Consider the following 21,012-nt stretch of genomic DNA (forward strand, 5'->3'; position numbering starts at 1 on the left):
GCGCTGCTTCACAAACCACTGACCACCTCCAGGCACGTATCCATTGTCTCTCGAGATAAGGAGGCCCAAAAGAAAAAGAAGTGGTGCGAGACCCCTTGGGGATGAGCGAACAGATGATAGAATTCTTCATCAAGATGGAGAGTGACTTAGTTGATTCTGAGACAAGGGCCCTGAATCTTAGTAAAGGAAACTACGAAGGTATGAGGTGCGAGTTGGCCATGACGGATTGGGAAACGTTACTTAAAGGGATGACGGTGGATAGGCAATGGCAAACATTTAAAGAGCGCATGGATGAACTGCAACAATTGTCTATCCCTGTCTGGCGCAAAACTAAAACAGGAAAGGTAGCCAAACCATGGCTTACAAGAGAAATTAGTGATAGCATTAGATTCAAGGAAGAGGCATATAAATTTGCCAGAAAAAACATCAGACCTGAGGATTGGGAGCATTGTAGAATTCAGCAAAGTAGGACCAAGGGATTAATTAAGAAGGGGAAAAATAGAGTACGAGAGCAAGCTTGCAGAGAACATAAAAACTGACTGTAAAAGTTTCTATAGGTATGTGTAGAAAAGAAAAAGATTGGTGAAGACAAATGTAGGTCCCTTATAGTCAGAAACAGGGGAATTTATTATTGGGAACAAAGAAATGACTGACCAAATAAATGCATACTTTGGTTCTGTCTTCACAAAGGAGGACACCAATATCATACCAGAAATGTTGGGGAACACAAGGCTTAGTGACAGAGAGGAACTGAAGGAAATCAGTATTAGTAGAGAAGTAGTGTTGGGGAAATTAATGGGATTGAAGGCCGATAAATCCCCAGGGCCTGATGATATGCATCCCAGAGTACTTAAGGAAGTGGCCCTCGAAATACTGGATACATTGGGGGTCATCTTCCAAGATTCTATAGACTCTGGAACTGTTCCAACAGATTGTAGGGTAGCTAATGTAACCTCACCATTTAAAAAGGGAGGTAGAGAGAAAGCAGGGAATTATAGACCAGTCAGCCTGACTTCGGTAGTGGGGTAAGTTCTCGAGTCCATTATCAAAGATTTTATAGCAGAGCACTTGGAGAACAGTGGTAGAATCGGACAGAGTCAGCTTGAATTTACGAAAGGGAAATCATGCTTGACAAATCTATGAGAATTCTTCGAGGATGTAACTAGTAGAGTTGATGAGAGACAGCCAGTGGATGTGGTTTATTTGGACTTTCAGACGGCTTTTGACAAAGTCCCACTTAAGAGATTAGCCTGTAAAATTAAAGCGCATGGGATTGGGGGTAGTGTATTGCGATGGATAGAATATTGGTTCGCAGACAGGAAACAAAGAGTAGGGATAAATGGGCCTCTTTCGGAATGGCAGGCAGTGACTACTGGGGTACCGCAGGGATCAGTGCCAGGACCCCAGCTATTCACAATATATATTAATGATTTAGATGAGGGAACTAAATGTAATATCCCCAAATTTGCAGATGACACAAAACTGGGTGGGAGGGTGAGTGGTGAGGAGGATGCAGAGAGGCTTCAGGGTGATATGGACAAGTTGAGTGAGTGGGCAAATGCATGGCAGATGCAGTATAATGTGGATAAATGTGAGGTTATCCACTTTCGTAGCAAAAACAGGAAGGCAGATTATCTGAAAGGCTATAAACTGAGAGAGGGGAATATGCAACAAGACCTGGGTGTTCTCGTACACCAGTCGCTGAAGGTAAGCATGCAGGTGCAACAGGCTGTAAAAAAGGCAAATGGTTTGTTGGCGTTCATAGCGAGAGGATTCGAGTACAGGAGCAGGGATGTCTTGCTGCAATTATACAGAGCCTTGGTGAGGCCACACCTGGAATATTGTGTGCAGTTTTGGTTTCCTTATCTGAGGAAGGATGTTCTTGCGTTCAAGGGAGTGCAGCGAAGGTTTACCAGACTGATTCCTGGGATGGTGGGACTGACGTATGAGGAGAGATTGAGTCGGTTAGGATGATATTCGCTGGAGTTCAGAAGAGTGAGGGGGGATCTCATAGAAACCTATAAAATTCTAACAGGACTTGACAGGGTAGATGCAGGAATGATGTTCCCAATAGTGGGGGAGTCCAGAACCAGGGGTCATAGTTCAAGGATAAGGGGTAAACCTTGCAGGACTGAGATGAGGAGAAATTTCTTCACCCAGAGAGTGGTGAACCTGTGGATTTCACTGCCACAGAAAGCAGTTGAGGCCAAAACACTGATGTTTTCAAGAAGGAGTTAGATATAGCTCTTGGGTCTAAAGGGATCAAAGGGTATGGGGCGAAAGTGGGAACAGGCTACTGAGTTGGATGTTCAGCCATGATCATAATGAATGGCAGAGCAGGCTCGAAGGGCCGAATGGCCTACTGCTGCTCCTATTTTCTATGTTTCTTTGCAACACTGTGGTCTGCTGCACTCTCCATAACTTGGTCCTCCAGAGAGTTGTGGTCCTTGAAGAGGGTGAGACCCTGGAATCACGTAGCTCATCGGACGAAGAGGAGTTGGATGTGTAACAGGAGGAGAAAGATGCAGAACACAGAGGTGCTCTGGCCGCACAGGAAGGTGGCAAGGCCTGGCGCAGGACTCAAAGGTCTCATCAGGATGCCATCATCAGGAATCACTGATCCAGGCACATTTTAGCTGAGTCCTTCTAACCCAGGAGAATCGCATAGTACAGAACTCACTTCGAGGTGCCTGTGAGAGCACTTCCATTGCAGATGCAGCCTGGAATAGATCCACTCTTACTGTCAATTAAGTATGCACATCTGTTCAGAGGGTTCACTGTCCCCATTCAAGGACTCTTGCTCCCCTTCACCACTTCATCTCTCTTTTCTTGTTCTGCCATTAAAGAATGAAAGCTCATGTCTGGCGTCATTGGTCAATATTTACATAGTGTTCAAAAATAAAAAAAGTGCACAATTACAGGTGAGGCAAACCCCAGTGAACCACTCAGTGCTCTGCTCAACGCGGTGGCCTCCGCTCTCGGCCACATTTACGCGGTACCCCCTTGTGGCCTCGGATGAGGTGAAGGCAGCTTGTCTTGGCGTGCAGCTGAGATGCATGTGGCAGTCATCCTCATTATGCAGGTGCCAGTGGGGCACCTCCAGAAGCTGCTGCACTGGCGTCAATGCCGGGCAGCCTCAGCCACTCGGCCCTGCTGCAAAGATGGTCCCTCAGTCAGAGGGGTCAAGGAGGCTGATGATGTTGATGGCTACCGAGGGACAGCATCCTCATCCTCATTGATGACTGCCTCAGCCCTTGGCCGGCTCCCTGGATAGCTGGAGAGGGCCACCATTTGGGGCACAACTGTCATTCCCTCCAAACATCTCTGTGCCACAAGCGCCACTGACCAGTCGATGTTACACAGAGTGTGGCATTCAGTCTGTGAACATCAGCATGCGGTTCCTGCATGCCGATCGAGTGCTACCATATATGGCTCTTCATCAAGTATGCCACTCTCTCAATGGAGGAGCTCATGTGTTCAAAGTCCTGAGCCATAGTGGCGCACATGAGCTGAAAGGACTCCTCCATTCTCAGCCCATGACCCTGCTCTGCCTCAGGAAACTCTGACATGTGGGCGCACATCTGTTGCTGCTGATTCTCCTGTTATGAGCAGGTGAGAAAGGTGTGTAGGGGTCACTTTCAGCCTTCACCTGGTCTTACTGTAACAGGGTTTGATTTTTAAACAGACCGTGTTTTGAGCTCCCCCTTTGGTGAATCCTTCTTCACCGGTTTCCAATTATAAGGCAAAGAAATGAGCACAAACAGGCTTTCTTAAGTTTAAAGAAGAAAAGTGAAATTTATTAAAACTCAAACTCTAATTCCCCACGCTAGCATGCATACGTGATACGCACATGCAAATAGAGACAGAAAAGAGAAGAAAAATAAAGTGGAGAGGTTTGAGGCAATATCTGAAGAGTTTCTTGTTACTGTGCTTCGAGCTCACTGTCGTCCTTTTGTAGGTAGTTCTTGCTTGTAGGTAATTCTTGCTTTTCGTTGGGGCCTAGTGTTCTTCTTAAACCTTGATCACTGTAGGAGACATTTCTCTCTTGGGGTTCCTGTGTCTTCAATGGATTCCAAAGCTGGTGAGAAAGAGATGAGAGCAGACAGGAGAGGCTTCAGCAAGCCAGCCACAAGAGCTCTTCAGAGTCCAGGAGCAAACAGCTTTTCTGCCAGTTCAAAACTCTGTGGCAAGTTCAAATTCCTGTAACAGCCAGTTAGTCATGTGACTAAACTGGTCTGACCATGTCTTCTGTGTATTGGGAGCAGGGACTGGTTCCTTTGTTCCAACAGTGTCTTGCAGTATGCAAAAAATGTCTTTTCAGCCAGGGGTTTGGCAACCCCTTGTAATAGGCCTTCTTTTCTTCCCAGCAACAATTTGAAGTTTAATATCCATGTGGCGAAATTAATGTGCCTCATTCTTGGCAGGTGGGGGCCTGCATGACACTTCTCACTTGCGACTCCTCAGGCCCTGCATCTGCAACCAGCTGAGCATGGCTGTGGCTGTCCACCAGCCTCCAAGGGAGATTGCCCACAGCTGCCTCTCTCACCAACTCCTGCTTACTGGTGACGTGCTCTTCACCCAGTGCCACCCTATCTAATCGCACGTGTGAACCCAAAGTGACTGTATCTACGTTGGTGCAGAGTGCGCTTGTATGATGTGACTGTGCTTTTCTGATGTCTGCAGTGGGACAAGTGCTGTCAGCAGAGACACAAAGACAGAATCTGTCCTTCCCCCTTGATGTCTGAACCTGTGGGAGACACAAGAGATCATGAGAACTAGCCTTTGGAGAGTAGAAGCCTCCACAGTGCTGAGGCTTCACAATGCAACTAAGTCTTTGGCATGCTGTTGGACAGGCTGGAGTGCACTGCAACTCCGTCATCTACACATTGCAGTGTCTATTCATGCTCTCCACCAGGGATGACCATCTTGACTTCCCTGACTTGCTCACGGTCAACCACCCTGGCAATCTCCATTGCTTCCTCCTCCATGGTGTCATGATGTATAGGTTGGGCACTCCTCCTCCAGTCTGCACTTTTCCCAGACGTTATGTGCCCTTTTCACCTGCACGGATAAAAGAGGGAGATAAGGCACTGCTGGCCTCTATGGCCAATACCATCGGTTCATTGACATAAGAAGCTAGCAGGTCCTCAGCAGCATTTAGGCACTGAGCCTTGCTTAGGGTTCAGTAACTACCCTGGACACATATTCCTCCCATGCTCAGGAGCAGCATGTGCCCTCAGGCTCCTCATCTGCTGTGTCTGCTGGACGTTGAATAGCCAGAGGCCTGCCATGAGGGTCTGGCTTTGCACTCACCTTACCAGAGAGAATAAGGTCATTGAACTTTTTCTGGCACTGGACCCAGTTCATCCTGATGACACCTCATCTGCTCACATTCTCAGCCACCTCTATTAAGGCCTGCTTGGTTTGGGAGGGCAGCCTTCTCCTACCACCCTCCAGAAAGAGGACCTCCTTCCTCTTCCTCACTGCCTCAAGAAGGACCTCCAGTTCAGTGTCTGTGAAGCGCAGGGCAGCTCTGCCCTGGAAGCCACCCCTCTGCCTCTCTTCTGGGATCCCTGGTGCTTACATCCTTGAAGTTAAACGACAGCCACTGTTCTGGCTGTCGTGGTCTGTTTCAATCGGGACCACACTCGCTCAGTCCTGCCTCCATTCCTATCCCCGTGACCGCTAACTAGCCGCCCAACCTGCTCTCCTGCCAATTAACAGTCCACCTCCGCCAAAATCAGGGGCTGTAACTGCTTCCCCTCCAAGGGGGGGATTGGAACTTGGAAACAGTCCCAACGTTCAGTTTCCTGTCCCCAGAAGGAAATCCTGCCCATAACCTCTGTGCTGCCAGTATCAGTGAAGATGACAGCAGCACTCGCCTACCTAATCTACAAAAATCTAACAAATCATATCAACAGTGCAATACAGCTGTGTGCAGTCAGCCAATGCGCAATGAGCAAAATCATTTCCCAAAGTCCTTGTAACCAGCAAAAGGAAACAAATGGAATTCTTCAGCATTGCAATACACCTTGATTTGTAGAGTGATATTGGCAGAAGAATGCGTACCACCCACCTTGCTGAGAATAAAGAATGCTGATAGTACCAGGGAAAAATTTACTCTGTGAATGTACAAGTGGCATATAATGTCAGAATACATTGCCAAATCACAGAAGCGTGTACCAACAATGGGGTACTTTGTTGTTTATGCCTCCTGGTGCAGAGGTATGCACAATGGGAGCAATTATTGGGAATTCTGATACATATCCTTCTTGAAGCCCCAAGATTTTCCATCTCCTAATGCTAGGAGATGGAAAATTATAGACCCACAAATTAGGCATGCCAAAATTCCCAATATGTGAAGTTCAACACCAGTAGCATTAAAGTCCAAAATAGTTTCTGGGTTCAACAGATGGAAAATCGCAGACCCCCGAATCAGGTGCATGTCTGAATCCTGACTATAAAACCAGAAACAATTCAACTTTAATATTTGTTTGAGGAAAATATATTCCTAAATGACTTATGAAGCACTGATTAAAAAAGAACAAAGTATACATAACTGTCAGAAAATAAAACTATAAATATGCACAGCAGAAGAGACATATTAATAAGGAATATTTAATCTTTAAACAATACTGTGAAGTAGTGAGTTGTATTTTGATCAGAGAATCAGTTAGCAAATATACATCAGGAATACACTAACTTTTGCCCAGGGGTCACAATTCCAAGCATTGATTTACTCGAGGGATGCTCTCAATCCCCAATTGCTGCAATATTCTTTCCGCCTCCTTCCTTCCCTAATGAGACTTCTCACTTCCTTCTTTCCTTCCCCAAATATATTCACACACTTCCTCCACAGAAACACAGATTTGGAATTTCACACCTGCCTACAATGACACAAAAGAATACAGATTGTCACGCTCAGGAGAAGTGCAGCGATGAAAATACAGAACCCAAACTAAAAAGCTATTAAAAAATGGCTTTTCCTTTAAAAAAAAAAGTGGATAATGTGCTGCAAAGTGGCCTCAGAAGGTCAGACACAACCTGGCCCTGTATATTCAAACTATCTTACTGTCTGCAAAGGACAAAAGGATACATTCCATGCTAAGAGGTGCCAATTACACCCATCCTGAACCTATCGAGAGACATTCCTGAATTGAATGGATTCTTCTGAAACAAAGGTGTGAAGTAGCCGCATCCTGGTCCATTGTTGGTCACCACAGGAGTGGTGAAGGGGGCCCTGTGTCTCCTAACAGAGGTAATAGTTAAGAGATTTTTACTCTCTCCTGGAGAGAGATCACAACATCACAAAAAGCCTATCCCAACTGAGAGCTGAGAGATCCAACAAAAAACAAAAAAGGAGCCCTGCGGCGAATTCTACACTTCAACTCAGTGCAGCAGAGAACTGAAAGTGACCACCACCTCTAGACTGAAGTCTCAACCACCAGGAAAATCTACAAATAACTCAGGCTTGCAACTTTAAAAGAGAAACTGTCTGAGAAGATTCAACAGGTTTACCGTGAACGCCAAATGCCTACCTCACTTCAAACCGCTTACCCTTTTCCTCCCTCGCTATTCTTATGTGGGGGGGTGTGAATGACTACATACGTGGGTGCAGTTGCGACCATTTCATGAATGAATATTGTTCAATAAATAGTTGATCTTTTAAACCTACAAGAAATCATATCACTGTCTGTTTATTTGCTAAATAAATCACAAGGGATTAAAACCCTTGTAAAAAAAACACTTGCTGTGGTCAGTTGGGAGGTGAACAGTGGGGACCACACACACCCCATACCACCTGGCTGTTATAAGACAAACAAATTAGTTCAATTTCTAATAAACAGCAGTCAAACCAACTGCATTTGAATTTCGTTTATGCATCTGATGTTTTTCTCTTTGGCCTGGATTTTGTGGTCAGCAACAAAGTGATGGCACTCACCATAGACCTCGAAAATAGTTGTCCAAAGATCTAGTGAGCTTGATGGTGTGGATTTCACCTTTCCGACCTTAATTTCATTCTGGCATCAGCGAGAGGGGATCTCTGGTGTCCAGCAACAGTGACATTATGAATCAGGCTAAGAAGTAAATCACATTGAAGAATTCTCACAGACAGCAAACCAGGAAGTTACAAGCAGCTTTTATCATTCACTAATTATTATTTTATACAGAAAGTGAAATAAAGATTGCGACATATACTTGGGGTTAAGGTGGAAGTTGAAATATCAAAAATACTTTTTTTTTGAATTATGAATTTGTTTAGCATAGAATGGAGAAACCCACCATTTCAAAAATATAAAACTATTTTTTTCAGGGTCAGGGAGGTTGTTCAGCAGTAATTACGGCTTTGTACACCATTAAAAACTCAGTTACACCATTCCACAATGTGTAACTTTTGAAGCGTTTTTACAGCGCAAACAATAGTGTAAAAAGTAGAAGTTTGCCTCAATTCGGTGATTTCTAGTTGATTTCCTTCTGCAAGGACTTCAACAGCGTACCCTGTGGCAGAGCAGAGAATCACTGACAGCACCTTCTGAATTCCGTTTTACAGCACGCATGCCGATGCCAGAAATTGCTGTCAGTTTCACAGAGTAATGACGGGTGAATACTGACAGTTTTACCATCATTACAACTGCAAAATCCAGGCCTTTGAATAAAAGACATCCATTTAAATTTGACTTCAACAAAAAAAAAACTTGGCTGAAATCATTATTCTTAGCAGAAGCAAAGCATGGAATGGGATGGGAGTGAACATGATTGGAAAAAGAGAAAGGGAGTCGAATCTTGCAAACTACCCACAGGTAGAGTGTGAAAGGAAGAATGGAAAGAAACAGCATTTATAAAACCCTTGCTCCAAACAGAAATGAGATAAATGGCGAGTAAGCTGTGGTAGTGTAAATTAAGGGAGGAATTTTAACCCCCTTCTTTTTCAAATCGTGCATCCTTAATGTCAAATTGAACAAGCACATAGAGCTTTGCTTTGATGTCTAACCAGAAGAACAATGACTCTGACAATACAGAATTCCCTCAATCCCACTCTCATGTATCAGCCTAAACTGTGTGAACAAGTCCTGGAGTAGGTCTTGAATCCACATGTTAGAACATGTTGCTATCTCTCATGATGACAAACATCTGGACACTTGTGATTCCCAAACCAATGCCTATCCTGGTACCAGAAAGCCAGCTGGATGCTGAATTGTTGCAGTCTACAGCTAGGCCTTTTCATACCTCAGCCCTTGGAAATCACTGGCTATATGCATCTTATGAACCTTTGAATGAGCCACTGTTACCTCTTAACTCACATGTTGTTGTTGTTGCTATAGAAGCATTAAATAGTATATAATAGCGTGGAAGTCTTTCTGTAAGCCAGTAAAATCACAATGCTGTGCCAAATCTGTGTGTGAAGAGACTGTCCCTGACGTAACTGGTGTTCCTGCAATGTTAGGTGACATGAATATCAATTTTTGTCTTTAGGCAGATGCTGTTTATCTTAGGGTATGGTCAGACTGAACAGTCAGCAATCCGCTAACACAATCACATTTCTGTTCAAAATTTGAGATATTTTTTGGAGAACCTTAAGCTTCAAGCAAAAACTTAATGAAAGCATTAAAAGGCTCAAAAGACGATGCAGTCGGCAAATTTCATTACATTTGTGAAATACAGTTGAATATTATAATGAGCTCCCTTAGGACTGGCAGAAAAGTTTATGAGCATGTTCACTATTGGAGGATTTGGTAATTTGTTACATTAGAAAATTGAAGAAATTACCAATTTGAATTGATTATTATTTTATTTTGTCAAAAAAACAGCAGACTGCTTCATTTTTTTCATACCGTTCTCAATGCAATTTGTTTCTACCTTGTTAACCAGTCCAGAAAGATCCTCAGGTCCATGTAATTCTGGCAAATTTTTCTGCATAAACAGCACCCAACGCTGGAATGCTATCTTCTCTGGCTGTTTTAGACCCACAATACACTGTTTCATCACGGTCTTCAAGAGTCAAGTATGGATTTGTTTTCTCTGAATCTGGTTTCATCTTCAATAGCAGCTTTAAATTTTCCTCTATAGGCCCACACAGTTGTAACAGAGCCCTTTGTGAAGCCCCAGTTCACCACAGATTATGGCTTGCAATTTTCCTTAATGATCCAAATCATTCATGATTGAAGTGTTGTTTTCAGAGACGAAGATGATTTCTTACCTGCCATCTTCAAGATGTTGGCTTGTTGCAGTTTGTGTGGATACAGCAGGATGTCTTATCAGCCAATAAATGCATACATTGTGCGGGATTCACGCTGCAATAAGTTATCTTTCAATTAACCTCAGTGTGAATTCTACTATTGTAACTAGGTCAGCCCAGGTAGATCCATGCCTATGTCTTGAGGAGTGCTTGATAAGAACAAAGAACAGTACAGCACAGGAACAGGCCATTCGGCCCTCCAAGCCTGCACCAATCATGATGTCTGTCTAAACTAAAACCTTTTGCACTTCTGGGGTCTGTATCCCTCTATTCCCATCCTATTCATGTATTTGTCATGATGCCTCTTAAACGTCGCTATCGTACCTGCTTCCACCACCTCCCCCGGCAGCAAGCTTCAGGCACTCACCACCCTCTGTGTAAAGAACTTGCCTCGCACATCCCCTCTAAACTTTGCCCCTCGCACCTTAAACCTATGTCCCCTAGTAACTGACTCTTCCACCCTGGGAAAAAGCTTCTGACTATCCACTCTGTCCATGCCACTCATAACTTTGTAAACCTCTATCATGTCGCCCCTCCACCTCCGTCGTTCTGGTGAAAACAATCCGAGTTTATCCAACCTCTCCTCATAGCAAATACCCTCCAGACCGGGCAACATCCTGGTAAACTTAAAAGCAAAATACTGCGGATGCTGGAAATCTGAAATAAAAACAAGAAATGCTGGAACCACTCAGCAGGTCTGGCAGCATCTGTGGAAAGAGAAGCAGAGTTAACGTTTCGGATCAGTGACCCTTCATCGGATTTTCTACAATAGTAGAATTCCTCATCGGATGAAGGGTCACTGACCCGAAACGTTAACTCTGCTTCTCTTTCCACAGATGCTGCCAGACCTGCTGAGTGGTTCCAGCATTTCTTGTTTTTAATCCTGGTACCCTCTCCAAAGCCTCCACATCCTTCTGGTAGTGTGGCAACCGGAATTGTATGCAATATTCAAAGTGTAGCCTAACTAAGGTTCTGTACAGCTGCAGCACGACTTGCCAATTTTTATACTCAATGCCCCGACCGATGAAGGCAAGCATGCCAATATGCCTTGACTACCTTAACCACCTGCGTTGCCACTTTCAGTGATCTGTGGACCTGTACACCCAGATCTCTCTGCCTGTCAATACTCCTAAGGGTGCTGCCATTTACTGTATACTTCCCACCTGTATTAGACCTTCCAAAATGCATTACGTCACATTTGTATGGATTAAACTCCATCTGCCATTTCTCCGCCCAAGTCTCCAACCGATCTATATCCTACTGTATCCTCTGACAATCTGGCAAAAGAGCAAAGAAACATTTAGTTTGGGGCATCAGATAGTGTCAGAAGGCAGAACCTAATGATGCACTCAGCAACAGTGGAGATGAGCAGATGGATGTGGTTATAGATGAGCAACATGAAGATGGGAGCCTTCAAGCTTCCTAAACAACGCTAGTACATTGGAAAGAAGGCATTGTATGTTGCTGTGCGTATATTGTACATTGCATTATTCTGACAATATTTATACATCTATAGAGTGGAAGTCTTTCTTATTCATATATAATCACAGAGTTATTACTAAGGCCATTGATGACGACAAGTGTGTAATCAGTGAAGCCCCACACATTTAGGGAAGACTGCTGCTTGGTAACCATACTTCACCCTCTTGGGCCGTTGCCTCCTTTGCATGGAGAAAGTGACAGAAGTGTCCCCTAACAAATGATGATACTGTGAGCTGCTTGATGCATTGGTGGACTAAAGTCTAGCTAATGTAGCAAATGATCCAGTGATATAAAAGTTTAATGCTGTAGTGACTTTCACAGGAATGGACATGGCTGTACAAAATTTTGTTTGTAGGACAAGCTTCAGTAGATAGGATAATTGATCTTTGGCATCCTTGCTTCACAAGGGAACCTAAGACAGGCCTCTTCAGATATGGCCAAGTAGGTATACCATGCTATGAGGACCATTTCCAGGCCAAATCCAAGTGGGCAACAGGTACTTGAGGTACATGTACACATAACTACTCTGTCTCCAAATCCATTACAGCTATTGAGAAGGTCCACTGAAATACCCAAGCAGAACTGCAAATATTCCGAACTGCAAGCAGTTCCGAAGAAGGGTCACTGACCCGAAACGTTAACTCTGCTTCTCTTTCCACAGATGCTGCCAGACCTGCTGAGTGAATCCAGCATTTCTTGTTTTTGTTTCAGATTTCCAGCATCCGCAGTATTTTGCTTTTATTTATGCAAATATTCTATGGCTGAAGCTCTGTGAAAAAAGGATTCCTATATTACATACAAGTTATGAAAAAAAACTGTGCAAGCAATGATGCAAAAACAGGGCAAGTCAAAAATAGCAAAAACCAACCTTCCTAAAACAAGTTCAGCCCCAACTTTAAGGGGCATTCTTAAACAAACAGCAAGGAAGCCATGCAGCAACATTTTGCACTTAAGAGTGGATCAGTGAGAAAGCATGATAAAATCTGTTGTGGAACAGAGTCAGAGAGTCATATTTTACTGTATTTGCATGATTTCAGGGATATAATGGAACTTGCACATAGTGGAGCACAGTCCCAAAAATATCTTTCTTCATTAGTTGCTGAATTTTGAGTGCGATACCATTAGCACTCAGGCATTTCTGTGCAATTCACATTTGGATACAAAGGACCACTGCCCAAGTCTGGCATCAGGGAATCAGATTCATAATAAGCAAGATAGCTGATTTACAGTTTCTAAGTAAATATAGAATTCAAAGTCAAAAATGCAACACACTCCCACTATATTATGCAGTTTCATTTATTTAATCACTGTAACTCAGTGGCCAATAATATATTGTATATGTTGGGATAAAACAACTTATCCTCCAATTTTAAAAATATAGAATAAATAGTTTCAACTTCACTTTCTCCATACATAAGGCTAATAATTCTGTTACCTTGCCAGCATCTATAAAAAACTGCAAATCTCTTTCAGCTTGTCATGCTCTAAGGTGATGCTACCAGTCTCGATAAGTACATGATGGAGAAAGGAACAGAAGGGTTAGATGAGCCTTTTGTTGAGCATAAAAGCTAGGTCAAATGGCCTGTTTCGATACTGTAAATTATATGCAGTCTCCCCAAGTATATTACAAGCATTCAAAATCTTGGCACCAATATTTTGAGTCAAACTTCACAAATGCTACCATTCTTTGAGTCTACCAACATGGTTTATGCAGGCACCTATTATCTCTACATCGTCAATATCATGTGAATACTTGCAACCTTTCTACTCACACCTAATTACTAGCCTAAATTTATCTTTCAAATGCTGTTTGACCTGGTACACATCATATTTTTATATTTTTCTTCATGAACTTGCTAACAATATCCATGACAATGTCACTAGCTTCTTAATCCACACACAATTATCGACGACCTAGTCTGGATGTTCATGGGTGCTTTCCTAAACTAAAAAATTTGAAGTGTTGTGAACTGTGAGGAGGATACTGATAATCTTCAAGAGGACATAGACAGGCTGGTGGAATGGGCGGACAAGTGGCAGATGAGATTTAAGGCAGATTCATTTCAGTAGGAAGAAAGAGGAGAGGCAATATAAAGGGTACAATTCTGAAGGGGGTGCAGGAGCAGAGGGACCTGGGAGCATATGTGCACAAATCATTGAAGGTTGCAGGGCAGGTTGAGAAAGCGGTTAATAAAGCATAGGGGATCCTGGGCTTTATAAACAGGGGAATAGTGTACAAGGAAGTTATGATAAATCCTTGTATAAAATACTGGTTCGGCCTCAACTGGAGTATTGTGTACAATTCTGGGCACCACGCTATAGGATGTTAAGGCATTAGAGAGGGTGCAAAAAGATTCACGAGAATGTTTCCGGGGATGAGGAACATCAGTTACGTGGATAGGTTGGAAAAGCCGGAGCCGTCCTGCTTGGAGAAGAGAAGATTAAGAGATTTGATGGAAGTGTTAAAAATTATGAGGGATTTAGACAGAGTAGATAGGGAGAGACAGTTCCTATTGGTGGAAGGATCCAGAACTAGAGGACACTGATTTAAGGTGACTGGCAAAAGAAGTAACGGCGACATGAGGAAAAACTTGTTTTACGCAGTAAGTGGTTAGGATCTGGAATGCTCTGCCTGAGTGTGAAGGAGACAGATTCAAATCAAGGCCTTCAAAAGAGATTTGGATAAATATCTGAAGAGAAAAAAATTGCAGGGTTACAGGAAAAAGGCAGGGAGTGGGACTAGATGAGATGCTCTTGCAGAAAGCCAGCACAGACAAGACAGTCTGAATAGCCTCCTTCTCTGCTGTAACCATTCTATGGTTCTATGTGTTGCAGAAGCAGGTAGTGAATTCTTCAAAATTCTACAACTGTAACTTTAGAGAGATGAATAATTAACTGAGGATCTTAGTTAAAACATTAGTAAACTGTGCATTTGTGGATCCACAGCTGATCCTGGAAGACTTTCCAGGGCCGGGGAAAGTTGTCTAACTATCCTGCCATTGGCAGACATCTGTGTCACGAGAGGTTGGTGGCAGTTGCTGTCCCTCAATTAGAGGACGATGTCTACTCCGTGTCACAAATTTCTGCCATGAGTCTTCAGATGACTGAGCAGGCTGATTTTTGCAGATCTTGGAGCACATGGGGCAATACATCCCATGAGATAGTGGGATCCGCAGTGTAGAATTTGCTTCCTTTTCTTTTCTTCTTCCATTGTTCCACCTCATCATTAAGGCGTTGGGACTTGAAACATGATGCAGCTTGGTGGACAAGTTGTCGCCATTCTGAGCAGTTGGTAGTCAGCTCCTCTCAGTTGTTAAGGTCAATGCAAATATCCTTCAAGAAAAGCTTCAGGATGTCTTTGAAGCATTTTCTTTGTCCTCCCCAGGAAAGTTGGCTATTTGAGAGTTGAGAACAGGATCTGGCGGGGAGATGATTTTCAGCCATGTAGATACAGTGGCCTGTCCATCCGAGTTGATCTGCCTCGATACTTGTGGATCCGGCTTGAAGAAGGACACAAGCATTTGCTTGATGGTCCTCTCTATTGTCAGCATGTTAGACACTTGGTTGGTCTGGCTTGCATTGATTTCTGAGGCTTTGGTTAGTTTAAACAATAACTCATATTACATTACAGGAACTATATACACTTTCACTTAAGCATGTTCAACCCTATGCTGACACAATGCTTCTTCTCTCTCGTCTCTTACACTTGATCTCTGACATCATCACAATGGGAGGTGTTACCCACACTGTCCCAAACATTAATCCTTTCAAACCATTATACTACACTCCCATTGAATCTAGAGGATGCGACGGAAGGATTGCTGATGGAATTTCTTCAGCGTCTTATGTGTCGCTGATACACAGTCCAGCTGCGTGGTGACAACTGTTCTGTAAACGAAGACTTCTGTTGATTCGTGGGGGTCTTTGTTGTCAAACGCACGCTGCTGTAATTTGTAGAAAGCTAACTGGAGCAGTTGATCTGATGTTAGATCTCCGTGTCACTGGTGGCCTTTTAAGAGAGATAACAGCCAAGGTATGAGAAGTGTTCAACATATTCCAGAGTCTCTCCAACATATGTGGGAAGTGGAATATTTGGCTGACCAGGTGTGGGTTGATGTATGAGTTTTGTTTTGGCAACATTCAAGGACAGGCTGAATTTCTTGGATGCAGAATTCAAGAGATTGAGAGTGGCTTGCAAATCAGGTGTAGAGTGGGCAATAACACCGCAGTCATCCGCAGACTGTAACCCATGTATATCTATGGTGGCCAGTTTAGTTTTGGCACTGAGGCGACAAAGGTGAAAGAGCTTTCCATTTAGACGGTATTTAACAGAGGGCAGTTGATCTTTGATGAGGTGAATAGCCACTGTCAGGCAGATTGTAAATAGGATGGGGGCTATCACATGACCGCAGTCCGGATTTTGAAGGCGTCTGTTTCAGATCTCCCACTCAAGCAAGTTACAGTCATATTATCATGAAGCAATTTCAGGATGGTGGTAAAGTTTCTTCGACATCCAAATCGTTGGAGCACAATCCAGAGTCTAGTGATTTACTGAGTCAAATGATTTGGTCAGGTCATTGAATACAATGAGGAGTTCCTGATGTTGTTCGACATTTATTTTGGAGTTGTCTGGCAACAAAGACCATGCCAGAGCTTCCTCTGGAAGGCCAAAAGCCACATTGTATCTCTGGGAGGATTTCCTCAGCCACAGGAAGTAGACAAGTCAGGAGCATGCGTGTCGTGATTTTCCCTGCTATGGACAAGAATGAAATACTTCGATAGTTTCCACAGCATGATTTATCTCCCTTCTTGAAGACAGTTATAATTGTCGCATTCCTGATGTTGGGTGGTATGGGGGTGGGGGGCGCGGGGGGGAGGGAGGGAGGAAGTTCTTTTACCTCTGAAATCTGTGGGATGAGCGAATGGGGTTTTGATGTGAGCAAACGTCTGCTGGCTTCGAACACCTCAATTGTTTTCCATCAGTTTGATAGCATGGTGCAGTTCTCCCATCGATGATGATTCACCCATGGATTCTACCACAGGGCACTGGGGGAATAACCTGGAGGGTTTCAGCTGCCACTGTGGATTCACAGTTGAGGAGTTGTTCAAAATATTCATTCTAGCATTTACAGATGACATTGCCATCTTCAAGAAAAGAAATGTAACCCTGTGAAGGAAGGGGATTTTGTCCATTTTATCTGTGTATTGATGGTCCTGGTGGCTTCAAAAGAGCCTTGTAAGTCATAATGATCAACATACTGTCGGATCTCTCGGGCCCTCTCTTTCCACCACATGTCCTTTATCTTCCAGACTTGTCTTTGGACATTAGTCTTCAGCTGTTGATATATGCTACCTTCTTGAGTTGCGACCTCGGGTTGTTCTGCCAGGCAATGAAGGCTGCTAGTTTTTGTTCCAGAAGGTCACATACTTGAGCATCATTTTGGTGACGGTGATGTCCAAACCCAATGACCTGGGCACAAGAATCTAGTATAGCTGACTTTATTTGAACTCACTGTTCTGGAATTGAGTTGGAGGTGGGAATATTTTCCAGACTGGCTATGAGCTGCACTTGGAATTCCTCTCTTTGGTGAGGCTTTTTTTTCCGGACTGAGACATTAATCTTCTTCCTCTTGGACTTTTGGGCCTTGTGATCTCTTGGTGCTAGGTCAACATTCATCACCAATTGAACAAGCTTGTGATCTGTCCAGCAGGCATCAGTGCCCTGCATGGATTGAATAATACAGACATTACTTAGATTTTTGATGCAAACATTGGCATAATCCAGGAGGTGCCAATGCTTGGATCTTGGATGCCTCGACGTGGTTTTATATTTGTTCTTCTGGCGGAACAGGGAGTTTATTTTAATGAGGCTATCCTGAGCACACTTTGTCAGCAGGTGGGCGCCATTTGTATTGGTTTTTCCCACTCCATTTTGTCTAATTGTTCCGCACCAGACTACAAAGTAACAGTCACCCAGGCATTAACATCCCCAGAAGGATGTTTTTTACTTCTTTTGGGATGGCAGTGAGAACTTCAAGGTCGCTGTCAGCTTTTCCTTTCCAGTAGAAGTTCGATCTCCCTGCTTGTTTCTTCAGCTCTCCCTCCCCAGGAAGGTGGGTCTCTCTGAGGGCAGAAATGTCAATTTGGAGCCTTGATAGCTCGCATGATACAACTGCAGCTCTTCTTTCTAGGCAGTCACTCTTGAGACTGTCATCTCCGTGGATCGCCATCTTAACGTGGTGGAGAGGCTTGCCTTGCCATAGTGGCAAGGTCGAGGGGAGGTGCCAGACAAATTGCGATCCAAAAAGTGCTCAACGGCAGAACAAACAAAAGAAGACTGTGAAGGCAGAAGGCGGCTGCAGCAGCAAGGAAGTCCTGGTCATCGTGGTTTGACATCACAGAAATCTGACCACCAACCTGTCAAGATTGCGTAGATAATGATAACGCCCAAGATCCATAGGTTAAATGAAGGGAAGGGAGTGTAGATAGTCTCAATCATCTCTATCAAAAAGGAGGTGGTGTTGGGTGTCTTGCAAAGCATTAAGGTAGATAAGTCCCCAGGGCCTGATGGGATCTACCCCAGAATACTGAGGGAGGCAAGGGAAGAAATTGCTGGGGCCTTGACAGAAATCTTTGCATCCTCATTGGCAATAGGTGAGGTCCCAGAGGACTGGAGAATAGCCAATGTTGTTCCTTTGTTTAAGAAGGGTAGCAAGGATAATCCAGGAAATTATAGGCCGGTGAGCCTTACGACAGTGGTAGGGAAATTATTAGAAAGGATTCTTCGGGACAGGATTTACTCCCATTTGGAAACAAACGAACTTATTGGCAAGAGGCAGCATGGTTTTGTGAAGGGGAGGTCGTGTCTTACTAATTTGATTGAGTTTTTTGAGGAAGTGACGAAGATGATTGATGAAGGAAAGGCAGTGGATGTTATCTATATGGACTTCAGTAAAGCCTTTAACAAGGTCCCGCATGGCAGACTGGTACAAAAGGTGAAGTCACACGGGATCAGAGGTGAGCTGGCAAGATGGATACAGAACTGGCTCTGTCACAGAAGATAAAGGGTAGCAGTGGAAGGGTGCTTTTCTGAATGGAGGGATGTGACTAGTGGTGTTCCGCAGGGTTCAGTGCTGGGACCTTTGCTGTTTGTAGTACATATAAATGATTTGGAGGAAAATGTAGCTGGTCTGATTAGTAAGTTTGCGGACGACACAAAGGTTGGTGGAGTTGCGGATAGTGATGAGGATTGTCAGAGGATACAGCAGGATATAGATCGGTTGGAGACTTGGGCGGAGAAATGGCACATGGAGTTTAATCTGGACAAATGTGAGGTAATGCATTTTGGAAGGTCTAATGCAGGTGGGAGGTATACAGTAAATGGCAGAACCCTTAGGAGTATTGACAGGCAGAGAGATCTGGGTGTACAGGTCCACAGGTCACTGAAAGTGGCAACGCAGGTGGATAAGGTAGTCAAGAAGGCATACGGCATGCTTGCCTTCATTGGTCGGGGTATAGAGTATAAAAATTGGCAAGTCATGCTGCAGCTGTACAGAACTTTAGTTAGGCCACACTTAGAATACTGCGTGCAATTCTGGTCGCCACACGATCAGAAGGACGTGGAGGCTTTGGAGAGGGTACAGAAGAGGTTTACCAGGATATTGCCTGGTCTGGAGGGCATTAGCTATGAGGAGAGGTTGGAAAAACTCGGATTGTTTTCACTGGAACAACGGAGGTGGAGGGGCGACATGATAGAGGTTTACAAAGTTATGAGCGACATGGACAGAGTGGATAGTCAGAAGCTTTTTCCCAGGGTGGAAGAGTCAGTTACTAGGGGACATAGGTTTAAGGTGAGAGGGGCAAAGTTTAGAGGGGATGTGCGGGGCAAGTTCTTTACACAGAGGGTGGTGAGTGCCTGGAACTTGCTGTCGGGGGAGGTGGTGGAAGCAGGTACGATAGCGACGTTGAAGAGGCATCTTGACAAATACATGAAAAGGAAGGGAATAGAGGGATACGGTCCCCGGAAGTGCAGAATGTTTTAGTTTACGCAGGCTTGGAGGGCCGAATGGCCTGTTCCTGTGCTGCACTGTTCTTTGTTCACACGCAGGCTTCTACTAGGATCCATCTAACAAGACCTGTGGTGATAAAGAATTGGCAACGGGCACAGGGCTGTGACCTGGGAGTCCCTGGTCAAGAATCTGCACAGGTTCCAGAATGCATGAAAATCAATGGACATCTGTGTTGATACAGAGGTGTCCTTGATCAGCAGGATCTGTGACTGAGCAGTCTGTAATATTACTTAAATAAAAGCAAGATACTGCAGATGCTAGAAATCGTAAATAAAAAAACAAGAAATGCTGGAAATACTCAGCAGGTCTGGCAGCATCTGTGGAGAGAGAAGCAGAGTTAACGTTTCAGGTCAGTGACCCTTCATCAGAACTGGCCGATATTAGAAATGTAAAAGGTTTTAAGCATGTAAAGCTGTGGGTGGGGCAGGAGATAACAAAAGAGGACAGAAGATCACAGAGAATAACTGCCTTTGTTCCATGACCTTCTGGTCAAACGGTATGTTAATGGTGTGCTGAAAGACAAAGCGTTAGTACAGAGACGGTGTGAATAGACTGTAAAGCAGCAAAGCACTCCAAGCACCAATATTTAAAAAAAACAGAAACAGTGGGTAGGCACAGTAGAAACAAACTAAAAAAACGAAAATAACCAAATAAAAAAGAAAAAGAAAAAAATAACTAAACATAAAAAGGGGGGGCAAAAATGCTCTGAAATTATTGAACTCAATGTTCAGTCCAGCAGGCTGTAGCGTGCCTAATCGGTAAATGAGATGCTGTTCCTCGAGCTTGCATTGATGTTCGCTGGAAAACTGCAGCAATCCCAGGACAGAGATGTGAGCAGGAGAGCAGGCAGGGGGTGGGGGGGGGGGGGAGGGGAGGGGAAGGGGGGGGGGGGGGGGGGGGCGGTGGCGGTCGTTGAAATGGCCAGCAACCAGAGCTCGGGGTCATGCTTATGGACTGAGTGGAATTGTTCCGCAATGCGGTCATCCAATCATTCATTATAAGCCCACCGACTCCCACAGCTACCTCCACTACACTGCTTCACACCCTGCCTCCTGTAAGGACTCCATTCCATTCTCCCAGTTTCTCCGTCTCTGACACATCTGCTCTGATGATGCTACTTTCCACGACAGTGCCTCTGATATGTCTTCCTTTTTCCTGAACTGAGGATTCCCCCCCGCTGTGGTTGATAGGGCCCTCAACCGTGTCCGGCCCATTTCCCGCACA

General features: G+C 44.2%; 1 protein-coding gene across 14 annotated transcripts in view; it reads right to left on the minus strand.

Annotated features, from left to right (window-relative positions):
- Positions 1-21,012, minus strand: part of b3galt1b (UDP-Gal:betaGlcNAc beta 1,3-galactosyltransferase, polypeptide 1b) — a 158,656-nt gene that overhangs the window by 100,844 nt on the left and 36,800 nt on the right. For 10 of the 14 annotated variants that reach the window (XR_010975328.1, XM_068035199.1, XM_068035197.1 and 7 more), the window contains exon 2: positions 7,943-8,078. The exons of 2 other annotated variants lie outside the window; for them this stretch is intronic. The gene's annotated coding sequence lies outside the window, so the exon portion shown is untranslated. Of the gene's footprint in view, positions 1-7,942; positions 8,079-9,858; positions 9,961-11,400; positions 11,515-21,012 lie in introns of those variants that run through there. 2 more of the 14 variants (XM_068035193.1, XM_068035194.1) reach the window with 2 other exon arrangements.

The sequence above is a fragment of the Heterodontus francisci genome, chromosome 7, assembly GCF_036365525.1.
Source record: "Heterodontus francisci isolate sHetFra1 chromosome 7, sHetFra1.hap1, whole genome shotgun sequence".
NCBI classification, from domain to species: Eukaryota; Metazoa; Chordata; class Chondrichthyes; order Heterodontiformes; family Heterodontidae; genus Heterodontus; species Heterodontus francisci.